General features: G+C 48.1%; 1 protein-coding gene across 1 annotated transcript in view; it reads left to right on the forward strand.

Moving 5' to 3' along the window:
* The first annotated feature begins 788 nt into the window (after window positions 1-788).
* Window positions 789-16,002, forward strand: part of LOC310797065 (pyrin domain-containing protein 1-like) — a 47,721-nt gene continuing 32,507 nt past the window's right edge. The window contains exon 1 of the mRNA XM_083659351.1: window positions 789-909. The gene's annotated coding sequence lies outside the window, so the exon portion shown is untranslated. The remainder of the gene's footprint in view (window positions 910-16,002) is intronic.

The raw sequence follows: 16,002 nt of genomic DNA on the forward strand, positions 1-16,002 counted from the left end.
CCAAGAGGTTCTTAAATCACGTGTGAAAATTGCAGTCATATTTTGTAGTGTGGTTTCCTTCTTTTTTTGGCCATTGTTCTGGACAAATTCTGACCACTAGCTGGTTTTGCCATCTCCCTCGGGAGCCTGGGCCTCTCCCCAGTCAAGTGACTTGTCTCATTATTCCCCCGTAGCTTCCTTGGAGGTGTTCGGAACACGGACAGAGTGGACAGAGGACACTGTGGGACCTACCGGTACTACACTTGGACTGTGGGCTGGGGTTTTTAACATTTTCTATTTTGTAATAAAGATTATTGTGTATCCTGCTCCTGGTGTCCTGTCTGATGGTTCTGGTTGGCTCCCCACTTGTATAGCTCATGTTTGTAACACCTGTTGGCCACTGGTCACATTCTTCCTGAAAGTTTCAGCCCGATCGCGCGTAGAATGGCATGCATAGCTGTGGCCGATCAAAATTCTGCTCTGTGTTTTGGGGAATTTTTGACCATGTTGATCAATTCTCAAGTGATCAAAATGGCTAAATCTACCACCAGATCTGTGCAACAAATGGGATCAACCCCACCATTTAATATGAAATCATAGACTTTATATGACATCATAGACTTTCAGCACGCCAAAGCTCACTGACTCCAGAGTCTCTGCATGTTGTGGAATGTGGCCACACCTCAAAAGGCAGGTCTTTCCATGCCTTTATTATTTGGCCTTTGCCCATTATGGGCATGGTTAGAGAATGTTGTTGCACATCATCTACTGTAACTGCCACGCCCCCTGTTCACTTCCTCTTTTCTGCATCTTAAAGCTGTAGGCGATCTGACAACAGGCACAGACTGACTGAAAACTCTGTCTATGTTCTCTTCATTAAAACCAGGGCAGATGTCCATCCCATCTCTATAGGCCTCTAGAGAATGTCAGGTAAGATCTGTGCAATTAATGAGTGTATAATGTTGCTATTCTTATTATATGTTTTTCTTATTGTATTTATGGGAGAGAAAAATAAAAGGACCCACTGACTGCCCCCCTGCAGCTACTGTGGCCAGACAGAAGATTTGGAGACATTAATTTGCAGGCAATCAAATGCATTTGCACTGTAAAATGTTTTTTTATGCCTAGAATAATATGTCTGAAACTTAGAATTATCTTTTCATTGTTTTCTCTCATAAGTGCTTCAAGCCAAGTTTGAAGAAGCTAAAGACTCAAACCAATGATTCAGTGACCTTTACAGGAAGCTTGACCGTGTTTTGAATTTGAATTATTTTGTTTTGGACAAGGGATGTTTGCACATACAAGGAAACCGACTTGGTGTGGTTGGTGCACAAGTTACTGTCTGGCGGAAACATCATATCTCAAAAACAGCTATTTTTCACACGCAAAAAAACATTCAGATTTTAACATAGTGTAATAATGCCAATAGTGTAATGGTGCCCTCTGGTGGCCATGTGCTACACAGGTTTTTTAGTTCATGGAGTGGTACCTGATCTTCTGCTATCTGTTGTGTTAGCTCCAGTCATCAAAGATAAAGTGAGGAAGCTGAAGAGCTCAGATAATTATAGGCCAATATCTCTGGCCAGTTTCATGTCCAAAGTGTTGGAGAGACTTATTTTGAGTAGACGAGAGGTTCATCCTGTCTACTGACAACCAATTTAGTTTTAAACTGATGGCACGGATCTATGTATTTTTGCACTTAAGGAAATTGTAGATAAATATAATAGGCAAAACTCTACAATATTCATTTGTTTTATTGATGCTTCAAAAGCATTTGAATGTATTAATCATGAGAAACTATTTGTAAAATTAACTAAAAGTGGGGTCCCTAGTTTTTTAGTTAGAATTCTGGCGTATTGGTATGCGCATCAGACAATGAGAGTGAAATGGGGGAATGTGACATCTGCTCCCTTCCATGTGTCCAACTCTGTTCGCCAGGGTGTTATTCTGTCTCCTGCACTTTTTAACTTTTATATGAATGCCTTATCTGTGTTCTTAAATGCATGTGGTACAGGCTGTAGGGTTGGGGACTTGTTAGTCAACCACCTTATGTATGCAGATGACCTGGTCATCCTTAGTCCATGTAGTGCTGGTCTCCAACAGCTTCTGAGAATATGTTCACAGTATGGTGCTGATTCTGATATAATATATAATGCTAAAAAGAGTAAGATCATGATTGTCAGAAGTAGAGAAGACAGGCATTCAACCTTTCCTGACTTCTATCTTGCTGGCACTTCACTCAGTGTGTGCAGTGAGATCACTGGGTCATATTATCTCAGATGACCTGTCTGATGACAAGGACATCTTTAGACAGCGTCAGAAACTGTATGCTCAAGCGAACATGCTGTGTCGCAAGTTCAGCATGTGCTCTGTACCGGTGAATATCTCACTTTTTAAAGCATACTGTACACCTTTGTATACTGCCCACCTGTGGTGTCGTTTTAAACAAAGCAGCATCAGAAAGCTCACAGTGGCTTATAATGACAGCATGAGGCTGCTGTTGAGAGCTTCAAGAAGCTCTAGCGCGAGTCTGTTTGTTAGTATCGGTGTACCTACCTGCTCTGCTGTCCTGTGGAATCTAATGTTTAAATGTATGTGTAGGGCATCTGTCAGAAAATTACCTCATTGCTGTCCTGACTATCCCTGTACGCAGTTCTGTCAGATTCTTTTCCAGACTGTGGAACCATTGGCGAACATGTCTGTATGTTAAGCATTGAGCATTGTGGAAGGCCTTGCTTGTTTTCATCTTGTTATTTTATTTTTATTTTGTACTGTGCTGTTTTTACTATTTTTATGTGATATGGATCTCCCTGGGTCTGAATTAAAGAATTGAATTGAATTAAATAACAACTTTAATAACACGTAATATAACATATTTTGCTGGGCCAAAAAATACCTGAAACTTTCACAGGTTATTTTCTACCTACTAAATCTTAAATCCATTTATGAAAATGTCAGGAACTCTGTGAACTCGGTTTTGTTATTCTTGTGTGGCCTGCTTCCTCCTGGTCACTTACAGGCTGTGTGTAAAGGCTGCTGAGATGTTTGGAAAAGCTGATCTTCTGGTTGCACATCTTTGTGCTCAGTGTCTGGCCATTATACAGTATGTCAGTACAGTCGTTGGTTTGTCTACACATTGCTATTAATAGCTGTGCCAGGCAGCTTTCATGTCAGTGGCACAGCTCAGTGATTAGGACCCTCTCTAATTGATGACAATAGGTTTTGGTGTCTCAACATTTCATCCTATAGACCGTTATTCGCATGCAGTCTTATTTCAGACAATGACTACTAGACAGTAAAGTATAGCTTTTGTTATTATTGTCTGTATAGTCCTTGTGTACTGTTTCCCCCACCTGTTGCATATCTTCCCTCGTTAGTCTGTCTTTCCCCCCCACCTGTTGCCCATGTTCCCTCGTTAGTCTGCCTTTCCCCCCCACCTGTAGCCTATGTTCCCTCATTAGTCTGCCTTTCCCCCCCACCTGTAGCCTATGTTCCCTCGTTAGTCTGCCTTTCCCCCCCACCTGTAGCCTATGTTCCCTCGTTAGTCTGCCTTTCCCCCCCACCTGTAGCCTATGTTCCCTCGTTAGTCTGCCTTTCCCCCCCACCTGTAGCCTATGTTCTCTCGTTAGTCTGCCTTTCCCCCCCACCTGTAGCCTATGTTCCCTCGTTAGTCTGCCTTTTCCCCCCACCTGTTGCCTATGTTCCCTCGTTAGTCTGCCTTTTCCCCCCACCTGTTGCCTATGTTCTCTCGTTAGTCTGCCTTTCCCCCCCACCTGTAGCCTATGTTCCCTCGTTAGTCTGCCTTTTCCCCCCACCTGTTGCCTATGTTCCCTCGTTAGTCTGCCTTTTCCCCCCACCTGTTGCCTATGTTCTCTCGTTAGTCTGCCTTTCCCCCCCACCTGTAGCCTATGTTCCCTCATTAGTCTGCCTTTTCCCCCCACCTGTTGCCTATGTTCCCTCGTTAGTCTGCCTTTCCCCCCCACCTGTTGCCTATGTTCCCTCGTTAGTCTGCCTTTTCCCCCCACCTGTTGCCTATGTTCCCTCATTAGTCTGCCTTTTCCCCCCACCTGTTGCCTATGTTCCCTCATTAGTCTGCCTTTTCCCCCCACCTGTTGCCTATGTTCCCTCATTAGTCTGCCTTTCCCCCCCACCTGTTGCCTATGTTCCCTCATTAGTCTGCCTTTTCCCCCCACCTGTTGCATATGTTCCCTCGTTAGTCTGCCTTTTCCCCCCACCTGTTGCCTATGTTCCCTCGTTAGTCTGCCTTTTCCCCCCACCTGTTGCCTATGTTCCCTCATTAGTCTGCCTTTTCCCCCCACCTGTTGCCTATGTTCTCTCGTTAGTCTGCCTTTTCCCCCCACCTGTAGCCTATGTTCCCTCATTAGTCTGCCTTTTCGCCCCACCTGTTGCCTATGTTCCCTCGTTAGTCTGCCTTTTCCCCCACCTGTTGCCTATGTTCTCTCGTTAGTCTGCCTTTTCGCCCCACCTGTTGCCTATGTTCCCTCGTTAGTCTGCCTTTTCCCCCACCTGTTGCCTATGTTCCCTCGTTAGTCTGCCTTTTCCCCCACCTGTTGCCCATGTTCCCTCGTTAGTCTGCCTTTTTCCCCCACCTGTTGCCAATGTTCCCTCCTTAGTCTGCCTTTTCCCCCCACCTGTTCCCAATGTTCCCTCGTTAGTCTGCCTTTTCCTCCCACCTGTTGCCGATGTTAACTCGTTAGTCTGCCTTTTCTCCCCACCTGTTGCCCATGTTCCCTCGTTAGTCTGAATTTTCCCCCCACCTTTTGCCCATGTTCCCTCGTTTGTCTGCCTTTCCCCCCCACCTGTTGCCCATGTTCCCTCGTTAGTCTGCCTTTCCCCCCACCTGTTGCCTATGTTCCCTCGTTAGTTTGCCTTTTCCCCCACCTGTTGCCCATGTTCCCTCGTTAGTCTGCCTTTTCCCCCCTTCTGTTACCAATGCTCCCTCGTTAGTCTGCCTTTCCCCCCCACCTGTTGCCAATGTTCCATTGTTAGTCTGCCTTTTCTTCCCACCTGTTGCCGATGTTAACTCGTTAGTCTGCCTTTTCCCCCCACCTGTTGCACATGTTCCCTCATTAGTCTGCCTTTTCCCCCCACCTGTTGCTTATGTTCCCTCATTAGTCTGCCTTTCCCCCCCACCTGTAGCCTATGTTCCCTCGTTAGTCTGCCTTTCCCCCCCCACCTGTAGCCTATGTTCTCTCGTTAGTCTGCCTTTTCGCCCCACCTGTTGCCTATGTTCCCTCGTTAGTCTGCCTTTTCCCCCACCTGTTGCCCATGTTCCCTCGTTAGTCTGCCTTTTTCCCCAGCTGTTGCCCATGTTCCCTCGTTAGTCTGCCTTTTTCCCCCACCTGTTGCCAATGTTCCCTCCTTAGTCTGCCTTTTCCTCCCACCTGTTCCCAATGTTCCCTCGTTAGTCTGCCTTTTCCTCCCACCTGTTGCCGATGTTAACTCGTTAGTCTGCCTTTTCTCCCCACCTGTTGCCCATGTTCCCTCGTTAGTCTGAATTTTCCCCCCACCTTTTGCCCATGTTCCCTCGTTTGTCTGCCTTTCCCCCCCACCTGTTGCCCATGTTCCCTCGTTAGTCTGCCTTTCCCCCCCACCTGTTGCCTATGTTCCCTCGTTAGTTTGCCTTTTCCCCCACCTGTTGCCCATGTTCCCTCGTTAGTCTGCCTTTTCCCCCCTTCTGTTACCAATGCTCCCTCGTTAGTCTGCCTTTCCCCCCCACCTGTTGCCAATGTTCCATTGTTAGTCTGCCTTTTCTTCCCACCTGTTGCCGATGTTAACTCGTTAGTCTGCCTTTTCCCCCCACCTGTTGCACATGTTCCCTCGTTAGTCTGCCTTTTCCCCCCAACTGTTGACTATGTTCCCTCATTAGTCTGCCCTTTTCCCCCACCTGTTGCCAATGTTCCCTCGTTAGTCTGCCTTTTCCCACCACCTGTTGACTATGTTCTCTCGTTAGTCTGCCTTTTCCCACCACCTGTTGACTATGTTCCCTCGTTAGTCTGCCTTTTCCCACCACCTGTTGACTATGTTCCCTCATTAGTCTGCCTTTTTCCCCACCTCTTGCCAATGTTCCCTCGTTAGGGTTAGGGTTGACATAAGGCGCAGCCATCCTATAATAGTGTAGTTAGTATAGCACATGAGGTTACTATTCCTAGCCCCCCCCCCCCTCCAACTAGTAATAGTAATCTAATTTTCATCCCCCTCATTAATGAGTCATCTCACGATCCTGGCGTAAGCAGTATCAAAGCCGCTCTCCTCAATGTTAGATCCCTATCCAATAAATCTCTTCTGATCAATGACCTAATCATCAGCCACAAACTGGACCTAATGTTCCTCACTGAAACCTGGCTGGATTTGAATACTCGTATGGCTGTTTTGACTGAGACTGCTCCCGTGGGCTACAGCTTTGTTGACACTCCCAGGGCTGGAAAGAGGGGAGGGGGTGTCGCAATCATTTTCTCTGATTTGTTTCAATGTAAGCAGGTGACATTTGGAGACTTCCCCTCATTTGAATACCTTGCTGCTAATTTGAAATGTTCTACTACCATCTTGCTGTTGAATATCTATAGGCCCCCTAAATACTCTACTAGCTTTCTCTCTGAATTTGCTGATCTGCTCCCGCTCATCTTCATTGATTATGACTGTATAGCTATTGCCGGGGACTTCAATGTCCATATTGATAACCCCAATAACAATTTTGCCAACGATTTGAACTGTTTACTTGACACCTTTGATTTGTGCCAACTTGTTTCTGGGCCCACTCACAGCAAGGGTCACACCTTGGATTTGGTCATTACTAAGGGCTTCAAGTCCTCCTCTGTGTCGACCGTTGATGTTGCACTGTTTGATCACTTCTGCATCTTTTTCGAAATGGAGATCTCCCATGAGATCATAAATAGGTCACGTACCGTTAGAAAGCGACACATCAACGCAGGCACCAGCACACTGTTTATGGAAAAACTTTCCTTATCCCCCCCCACATCAGCCTCTGTCAATGACATCCTCGATAACTTCAACTCAGCTATCCTGTCTGCCATTGATAGCGTGGCACCTGTAAGGTCAAGCACGCTGTCTGGCAAGGCTAAAGCACCCTGGCGAAACTCTCCATCCGTTAGATGTAAAAAAAAACAGATCCGTAGGAAAGCGGAACGTATGTGGCGGAAAACTGGTCTTCATATTCACTTTGAAATCTATAAAGAAAGCCTCCAATCCTACAACCTCGAACTGAAAAGCTCGAGGCAATCGTTCTTTTCTAACATCATTAGCAAAAATGTGAACAATGCACGTGCTTTATTTTCCACCGTTGACAGACTGACCAACCCACCCCACAGTGTACCACCTGAGCTTCTCTCCACTGTCAAGTGTAATGAGTTTGCCGCCTTTTTTACGGACAAAATTGCTAATATCAGGCTGGCTATTACCAGTGGCTCCACGCTAGCAAATGCTGGGGCTTCATCCTTTCCACCGATCCTTAGCCTGTTAAAATTGTCCCAGTTTGATACTATTGACCCCAAGCTTTTGGAAGAAACCGTGCGAGGCCTTAAATCATCGTCATGCTGCCTCGACATCCTTCCAACGAGCTTTTTTAAGAACGTTTATAACTGCCTTTCGTCGGACCTACTTACCTATAGTTAATACTTCTCTCCTGACCGGCACCTTTCCTGAGTCACTGAAAACTGCAGTTGTCAAACCCCTATTAAAAAAGCGTAGCCTAGATGCTTCCATTCTCAATAACTACAGACCAGTATCTAATCTCCCCTTTATAGGTAAAATAATTGAAAAGGTTGTCTATCAGCAACTCAACAAATTACTAACCTCAAACGCACTTCTAGATAAGCACCAATCAGGCTTCCGCCAGCATCACAGCACAGAAACCGCAGGACTTGACCGGTCTTGAGTACCTCATCTCCAGCATCGCTTCCCGGACAGTTACCTTGGTCTAGCCATGGCCAAATTCAACATGATTTACATGTATTTTATTTTAGCTTTTATCACCATGACTTCCCCACCCGATATGCATTTAAATGATCTGTATGTCCCTGCGCATTTGCCTAGCGATAAAACGGACACTGTCAGTCAAGGTAACTCTAACTTTACTACGGTTGGTCTGTTTAATTTACTCATAGTAGATCACATAAGATCCGTTTTTCCTCCTGCTCTACTGGTGTTAAAATCTTTTATCCTGCATGAATCTATGTCTGTTGAAACATGTAATGCTAAGGTTAAACGTCCAAAAAACGGTATTAAAAATGCCTTAACCCGATCAGCAATTTTATTACTCCTTTTAGTATCTGGTAACATCAATGTTAATCCTGGCCCCGTAGCTCAGATGGAGAGCCCAACCCATCCTTCTTCCCAAATCCCCCCACCCCCGGCTGACAGTTTGTCCATGTCTTTGGACGGGCTGTGGTCGGCTCGGGGGTTGCATATTATACACCTCAATGTTAGGAGTCTAGTAAACAAAATTGATGAAATTAGGCTGCTCTTTGCGAGCAACAAGGCCCATATTATTTCGTTCTCTGAAACGTGGCTGGATAGCTCCATAAACGATTCAGAGATCGAAATTAAAAGTTATACAATTATAAGGAAAGACAGAAACAGGAGAGGGGGGGGGGGGTGTGCGGGTACATGCGATCGGACATTTGTTTTAATGTGAGGTCGGATCTAGAATGTGCCCATTTAGAGGCGGTTTGGCTGGACATTTTAATGCCTAAAACCAAGCCCCTTTTAGTCGGGATTTTATACCGTCCACCGTCCCAGTCAGCCTTTTATGAGTATCTGGAGGAGTCATTTTCCAACGCTATTGACCACGGTAAACGCGAAACAATTCTCATTGGAGATTTGAACACAGATATGCTTAAACATGACTCCTCTAGCTTCAAAGCCCTTAAGGCGTTTTGTAAACTTTTTAGTCTACATCAATTCATTTCCCAGTTTACTAGAGTGTCCCCCACGTCAAATACCATTATTGATCTTGTGCTTACTTCTGACAAGTCCAATATTTCCAACAGTGGTGTAATCGAGTATGGCATAAGTGATCATTCACTCATTTATTGTACACGCAAAACTCAGAGACCAGTAATAAACTGCCACCATACGGTCAAAATTAGATCCACGAGGAACTATAATAAGGAGTCCTTAGAACACGAGCTTGGAAAATCGGACTTGTCACAGGTGCTCAATATGTCAGCGGCAGAGGATGCATGGTGCCTGTTTAAGATTACATTTTTAGGGGTCATTAACCGGCTGGCCCCGGTCAAATCGGTCAGGTTTAAAACTGAACCCTGGATAAATGCAGATATCATCGAAGCCATTAAGGTTAGAAATGATAGCCTGCAGAAATTCAAGATTATAAAAGATGAAGCCTCCTTCGGCCTATTTAAAAAACACCGAAATGAAGTAAATAGGCTAATCAAAAAGGCAAAATTAGAGTACTATAATGAGGTAATTGCAGAGAATAAGGATGATCCCCAAAAGCTCTGGAAATCCTTAAATCAATTGGGCTATAATAACAAACTTAAAACTAGATCTCTTAACGTGAACTTAAACTCGAAAGGCACCTTAACATCTGATAAATCCCTTGTCGCTGGCATCTTCAATCGCTTCTTTACAACCATTGCGAGCACCTTGGTTAGTAAATTACCCTCCCACTCTGGACGGTATGGTAAAGACCACATTGAGAGTTTTTACTCAAACTTAGGAGTTCGGCCGGACGACTTCCAGTTTCAGGAGGTGTCAGAGGAGGTGGTGCTGTTGAAGCTCAGGGCCCTCAAGCCGTCTAAAGCTACAGGTATTGACAACATCCCAAGCAGGTTCATCCGAGATGCAGCTGATTTGATTTCACCGTATATTACTCATATAATCAATCTGTCTATTAAAGAAGGTCATGTCCCCCATGATTTCAAACAAGCCAGGGTAATCCCCCTTCATAAAAAAGGAAGTAAACTTGAACCAGGAAACTATCGCCCAGTCTCAATCCTCTCCTCCATCTCTAAGTTAATGGAAAGAGTCATTTTTGAACAAATAGACAGTTATCTTGCATCTCGGGAGCTCCTGTTTAAATTTCAGTCTCGGTTCAGAAAATCTCATTCAACTGACACCTGTTTGCTCTTTCTAACCGATCACATCAGAAAGGAAGTTGACGCTGGCAAATACTGTGGTATGGTCATGCTGGACCTACAAAATGTCGGGATCGGTGTTAGACATGTGGATCTATTCGCGGGTAGTTGAGGGCCACGGGAAACTTGGTAGGTCTTGAGAAGCTGGGGTGTTGTGGAACTTGATGGCTGGGGCTGCACAGTTCGAGGTTTGGGAACGGTCGCAGAGATTGCAGAAGTTGCAGGTTGCAGAAGTTGCAGGTTGCAGAGGTTGCTGTGATCCTTGATGTGAGTTTATGAATCACTCGCCAAGACCTGCAGGAGCAGGCCCTTATAGACCCGAATATGACATCACCTGTGTTATGACATCACCAGCGAAAGGCATGAAAGACACTTATGAATCATGACATCATCAGTGATCGATGACATCATAGTAGGAATGACGACGTCAAAGTAGGAATGATGACGTCATCCTAACAGTACCCTCCCCTCAACGGACGCCACCTGGCGTCCAATGAGGCCATCAAGGATGGCATCTGGGAGACAAAAAATCTGCAGGTTCTGGTGGAGGTGCTCCTCCGCAGGTGGTCAGACGCAGGTGGTTAGGCCCCAAAGGGGGCGCAGGAGAGTGAGGTGCTCTTCAGCAGGTGGTTAGATGCAGGTGGTTAGACCCCAAAGGGGGTGTAAGAGAGTGAGGTGCTCTTCAGCAGGTGGTTAGATGCAGGTGGTCAGACCCCAAAGGGGGTGTAGGACAGTGGAGGTGCTCCCCCCTAATACTGGATATCGAAGCCATAGATGGACCGATACGTAGACAGAACTTCTACCGGGTCCGGTGGATCCTCTGGGGCCGGCCATCCCCTGGGGCACGATCCAAACACGGGAGGCTGGAGACCATCAAAAGGGTCAAATGCCGCCGTCTCCGAAGGCAGAGCCACAGGGGGATCTGACTCAGCGAGGCCTGCCCTCCCGACCTGTAGTTTGGGGAGGTCACCCACCGTCTCCTCCTTTAACCCTTGTGTGGTGTTCGGGTCTGTGGGACCCGTTTTCATTTTTTATTAAAAGAAAAATGATACAATTAATTAATTTTTCAAACTGAGACTCACTGACTTTGGCTCATTTTCTGTGAAGAACATATATCAGAATACATATTTAATGACCACACACCATACACCCCCCCTACACATTTCTATTACATATAAGATGTTCGGGTCCACTGGACCCGGGGCTAATAGAAGTGTGGAAATTGATGTTCTGTGTACCAGACACACACCCACACACGCACACGCACACACACACACCCACACACACACACACACACACACACACACACACAGCAGGCCTAGACAGGAGGAGGACAGAGTGTAGGTACACAGAACATCAGAGGGTCAAATGTGCGAGAAAATGAGAGCAGACAGTGTTGACAAACAATGTTGCAACCTTGTGTGGGAACCGCAGGTGCAGAAACACAAAAGAAGCAGTTCCCACACAAGGTTGCAACATTGTTTGTTGTCTGCTCTCATTTCATTTTTGTCTGCTCTCATTTTCTCGCACATTTGACCCTCTGTCTTGCGGGAATCTTTATTTTCTCACACTCTATCTGCTACAAATTGGAGGCGGGACACTATAATTATAGCTTTGCCAGTGTGGTTTCTTATCACAACCGATCAAGATGGCCAAAAGGTACTCTGCGCAGAGGGCCCTGCAATTGATTTTGGAAGAGAGAGAAGTTTTTGATGATGATGTAGAGGGAGAGGATTCAGAAGAAGAGGTTTCAGAATTTGAGGATCACATTTCTGAAAATTCTGAGTCTGACAGTGAAGTTATAAATGTGACCTAACAAAGGTAAAGGGCAAATATTAACCATATATATTGTTTATACTGCTTGTAATTGGGATAAGGTAAACATCTGTTCAGTATTTTAACATAAAAGTGTTTGATTGTGAGGCATTAAAAGCCACAAAATGCAACGGGTCCATCAGACCCACAAACACTGGCTGAGTAACAACAATATGAACATTACACAAGGGTTAAACGCCTCTTATTTCTTCTTGCTCTTGACCGAGGGCTGACGACACTACGGGAACCTCCCAGCATGAAGCTGGAACCTACGTGTGGGTCAAGGACAGGAATTGGCTGCTGCTGGGGTACGGGTTCAGACTCGGCGAGGGGAAGGTCCACAGGTTGTGCCTCAGGTACGGGTTCAGACTCGGCGAGGGGCAGGTCCACAGGTTGTGCCTCAGGTTGTGCCTCAGGGCCAGCAGACTCGGAGGCCCCCTGCGGGGGGACGGAGCCGATCTGCAGGCAGCGATTGAACTTCCCAATGAGACGATCGACAGTCCTCTCCAACTCGTTAACCCTCTTGGAGACACACTGCCACTCCTGGGTCCTGCAGGGAACGCTACCCAACCGTACAGATTTTTCGGCTGGACACGTAGAGTCTTGATCCACTGAGAGTACCACGGGCCGGCGAGCGGTGGGACCACTTACTGGACGCCGGGAACAGGAGGAGAGGTAATGCCCGGCTCGACCACAGTACAGGCAGCTCCGGGTGTCCAAACAGCGCTGCCTCTCCTCTGGTGTGGCGCGAACCCTGCCGGTCAGATCACGGTACAGATGGCTGCTGGGACTCAAATGTGGCTGCCCCTGCTCTGGGATGACGCGAACTCCCCCCCAGAATATGCCCTTAGCAGCTGGAGGCGGCCGAGAGGCAGAGCTAGAAGCAACGGCCGCTGTGGACGGGGGAGTAGCAGGTCTGGAAACCTCCGGAACGGCGGTGCGCTCGGAAGCTGGGGCAGGAGGGGCAGAAGGCTGCGGAATGGCACCCTGGGGGCCTAGCCCGTCGAGACGACCTAGCCGGCCAATCAAGAGGGCGTGCCGATCAGCGGCTTTGGAAGCCAGAGCCTGGATTGCTTTTTCCTGCTGGGCGTGCCGATCAGTGGAACTTGATGGCTGGGGCTGCACAGTTCGAGGTTTGGGAACGGTCGCAGAGATTGCAGAAGTTGCAGGTTGCAGAGGTTGCTGTGATCCTTGATGTGAGTTTATGAATCACTGGCCAAGACCTGCAGGAGCAGGCCCTTATAGACCCGAATATGACATCACCTGTGTTATGACATCACCAGCGAAAGGCATGAAAGACACTTATGAATCGTGACATCATCAGTGATCGATGACATCATAGTAGGAATGACGACGTCAAAGTAGGAATGATGACGTCATCCTAACAGTACCCTCCCCTCAACGGACGCCACCTGGCGTCCAATGAGGCCATCAAGGATGGCATCTGGGAGACAAAAAATCTGCAGGTTCTGGTGGAGGAGCTCCCCCCTAATACTGGATATCGAAGCCATAGATGGACCGATACGTAGACAGAACTTCTACCGGGTCCGGTGGATCCTCTGGGGCCGGCCATCCCCCAGGGCACGATCCAAACACGGGAGGCTGGAGACCATCAAAAGGATCAAATGCCGCCGTCTCCGAAGGCAGAGCCACAGGGGGATCTGACTCAGCGAGGCCTGCCCTCCCGACCTGTAGTTTGGGGAGGTCACCCACCGTCTCCTCCTTTAAACGCCTCTTATTTCTTCTTGCTCTTGACCGAGGGCTGACGACACTACGGGAACCTCCCAGCATGAAGCTGGAACCTACGTGTGGGTCAAGGACAGGAATTGGCTGCTGCTGGGGTACGGGTTCAGACTCGGTGAGGGGAAGGTCCACAGGTTGTGCCTCAGGTACGGGTTCAGACTCGGCGAGGGGCAGGTCCACAGGTTGTGCCTCAGGTTGTGCCTCAGGGCCAGCAGACTCGGAGGCCCCCTGCGGGGGGACGGAGCCGATCTGCAGGCAGCGATTGAACTTCCCAATGAGACGATCGACAGTCCTCTCCAACTCGTTAACCCTCTTGGAGACACACTGCCACTCCTGGGTCCTGCAGGGAACGCTACCCAACCGTACAGATTTTTCGGCTGGACACGTAGAGTCTTGATCCACTGAGAGTACCACGGGCCGGCGAGCGGTGGGACCACTTACTGGACGCCGGGAGCAGGAGGAGAGGTAATGCCCGGCTCGACCACAGTACAGGCAGCTCCGGGTGTCCAAACGGCGCTGCCTCTCCTCTGGTGTGATGCGAACCCTGCCGGTCAGATCACGGTACAGATGGCTGCTGGGACTCAAATGTGGCTGCCCCTGCTCTGGGATGACGCGAACTCCCCCCCAGAATATGCCCTTAGCAGCTGGAGGCGGCCGAGAGGCAGAGCTAGAAGCAACGGCCGCTGTGGACGGGGGAGTAGCAGGTCTGGAAACCTCCGGAACGGCGGTGCGCTCGGAAGCTGGGGCAGGAGGGGCAGAAGGCTGCGGAATGGCACCCTGGGGGCCTAGCCCGTCGAGACGATCTAGCCGGCCAATCAAGAGGGCGTGCCGATCAGCGGCTTCGGAAGCCAGAGCCTGGATTGCTTTTTCCTGCTGGGCGTGCCGATCAGTGGCTTCGAAAGCCAGAGCCTGGATTGCTTTTTCCTGGTGGGCAATCAGGCGTCTTGACTCAAGTGCGAGGTCTTGCAGAGGCTGCGGGGTGACACCCTGGGGGTTTAGCCCGCTGAGATGATCTAGCCGTTTTACCAGGAGGGCGTACCGATCCTCGGCCTTGGAAGCCAGGGCCAGGTGGGCCTTGTTTGCTTCTTCCTGTCTGTCGAGTAGTTCCTGAAAATGGAGCGTTTGCTGCATTTGCTGCCGTTGTGCCTCCGTGAGTACCACACCCAGGCCGGAAACAAGCTCTGCGGTCTGTGTTTGTCGGGACTGCCACGATGACATCGCTGCCAGCAAGGTCTCCAAGGTGAGAAGACCCCTCATTGATTCGCCTGGTGGTTCACCTGAAGCGGCCGGCGGGAAAACTGGCGTCTCAGGGTCTTCCTCCTTGATTGGGGGGAGAAATTTGCCCGCTAAATCCATTTCTGAGTGATTCATACTGTCGGGATCGGTGTTAGACATGTGGATCTATTCGCGGGTAGTTGAGGGCCACGGGAAACTTGGTATGTCTTGAGAAGCTGGGGTGTTGTGGAACTTGATGGCTGGGGCTGCACAGTTCGAGGTTTGGGAACGGTCGCAGAGATTGCAGAAGTTGCAGGTTGCAGAAGTTGCAGGTTGCAGAGGTTGCTGTGATCCTTGATGTGAGTTTATGAATCACTCGCCAAGACCTGCAGGAGCAGGCCCTTATAGACCCGAATATGACATCACCTGTGTTATGACATCACCAGCGAAAGGCATGAAAGACACTTATGAATCATGACATCATCAGTGATCGATGACATCATAGTAGGAATGACGACGTCAAAGTAGGAATGATGACGTCATCCTAACACAAAAAGCATTTGACACCGTTAACCATGATTTTCTTCTGTGTAAGCTCGGGGCTCTGGGCTTCAACAGCACTTCCCTCAACTGGGTTAGGTCCTACCTGGAGGGTAGGGAGCAGGTGGTGGACGTAAATGGAACGATGTCATGTCCCCTCCCCCTGACGTGTGGGGTCCCCCAGGGAAGTATTTTAGGGCCTTTATTCTTTTTAATTTATATTAACGATATGCAATCGGCCTGTGATTGCAACCTGTTCCTTTTCGCGGACGACTCCGCCCTCTTGTTCTCGCACAAGGACAAGGGGGAGATCGAAAGGAAATTGAGCAGTGAGCTTCACAGTGTTAGTGAGTGGCTCTCGGATAACAAATTATCACTTCATCTGGGGAAAACGGAGGCCATTTTATTTGGGTCAAATTTTAATTTAAAAAAGTCCCCCGAGTTTAAAATCATGGTTGGTGACGTAGTTGTTAACACCAAGGAGGAGATTACGTACCTTGGCTGCATTTTAGATAACAAACTTTCAGGAGAAAGCATGGCCTCAAAAGTGATTTCCAAAGTTAGTCAAAGAACC

The sequence above is a fragment of the Poromitra crassiceps genome (genome assembly GCF_964638095.1).
Source record: "Poromitra crassiceps genome assembly, chromosome: 2".
Lineage (NCBI taxonomy): Eukaryota > Metazoa > Chordata > Actinopteri > Beryciformes > Melamphaidae > Poromitra > Poromitra crassiceps.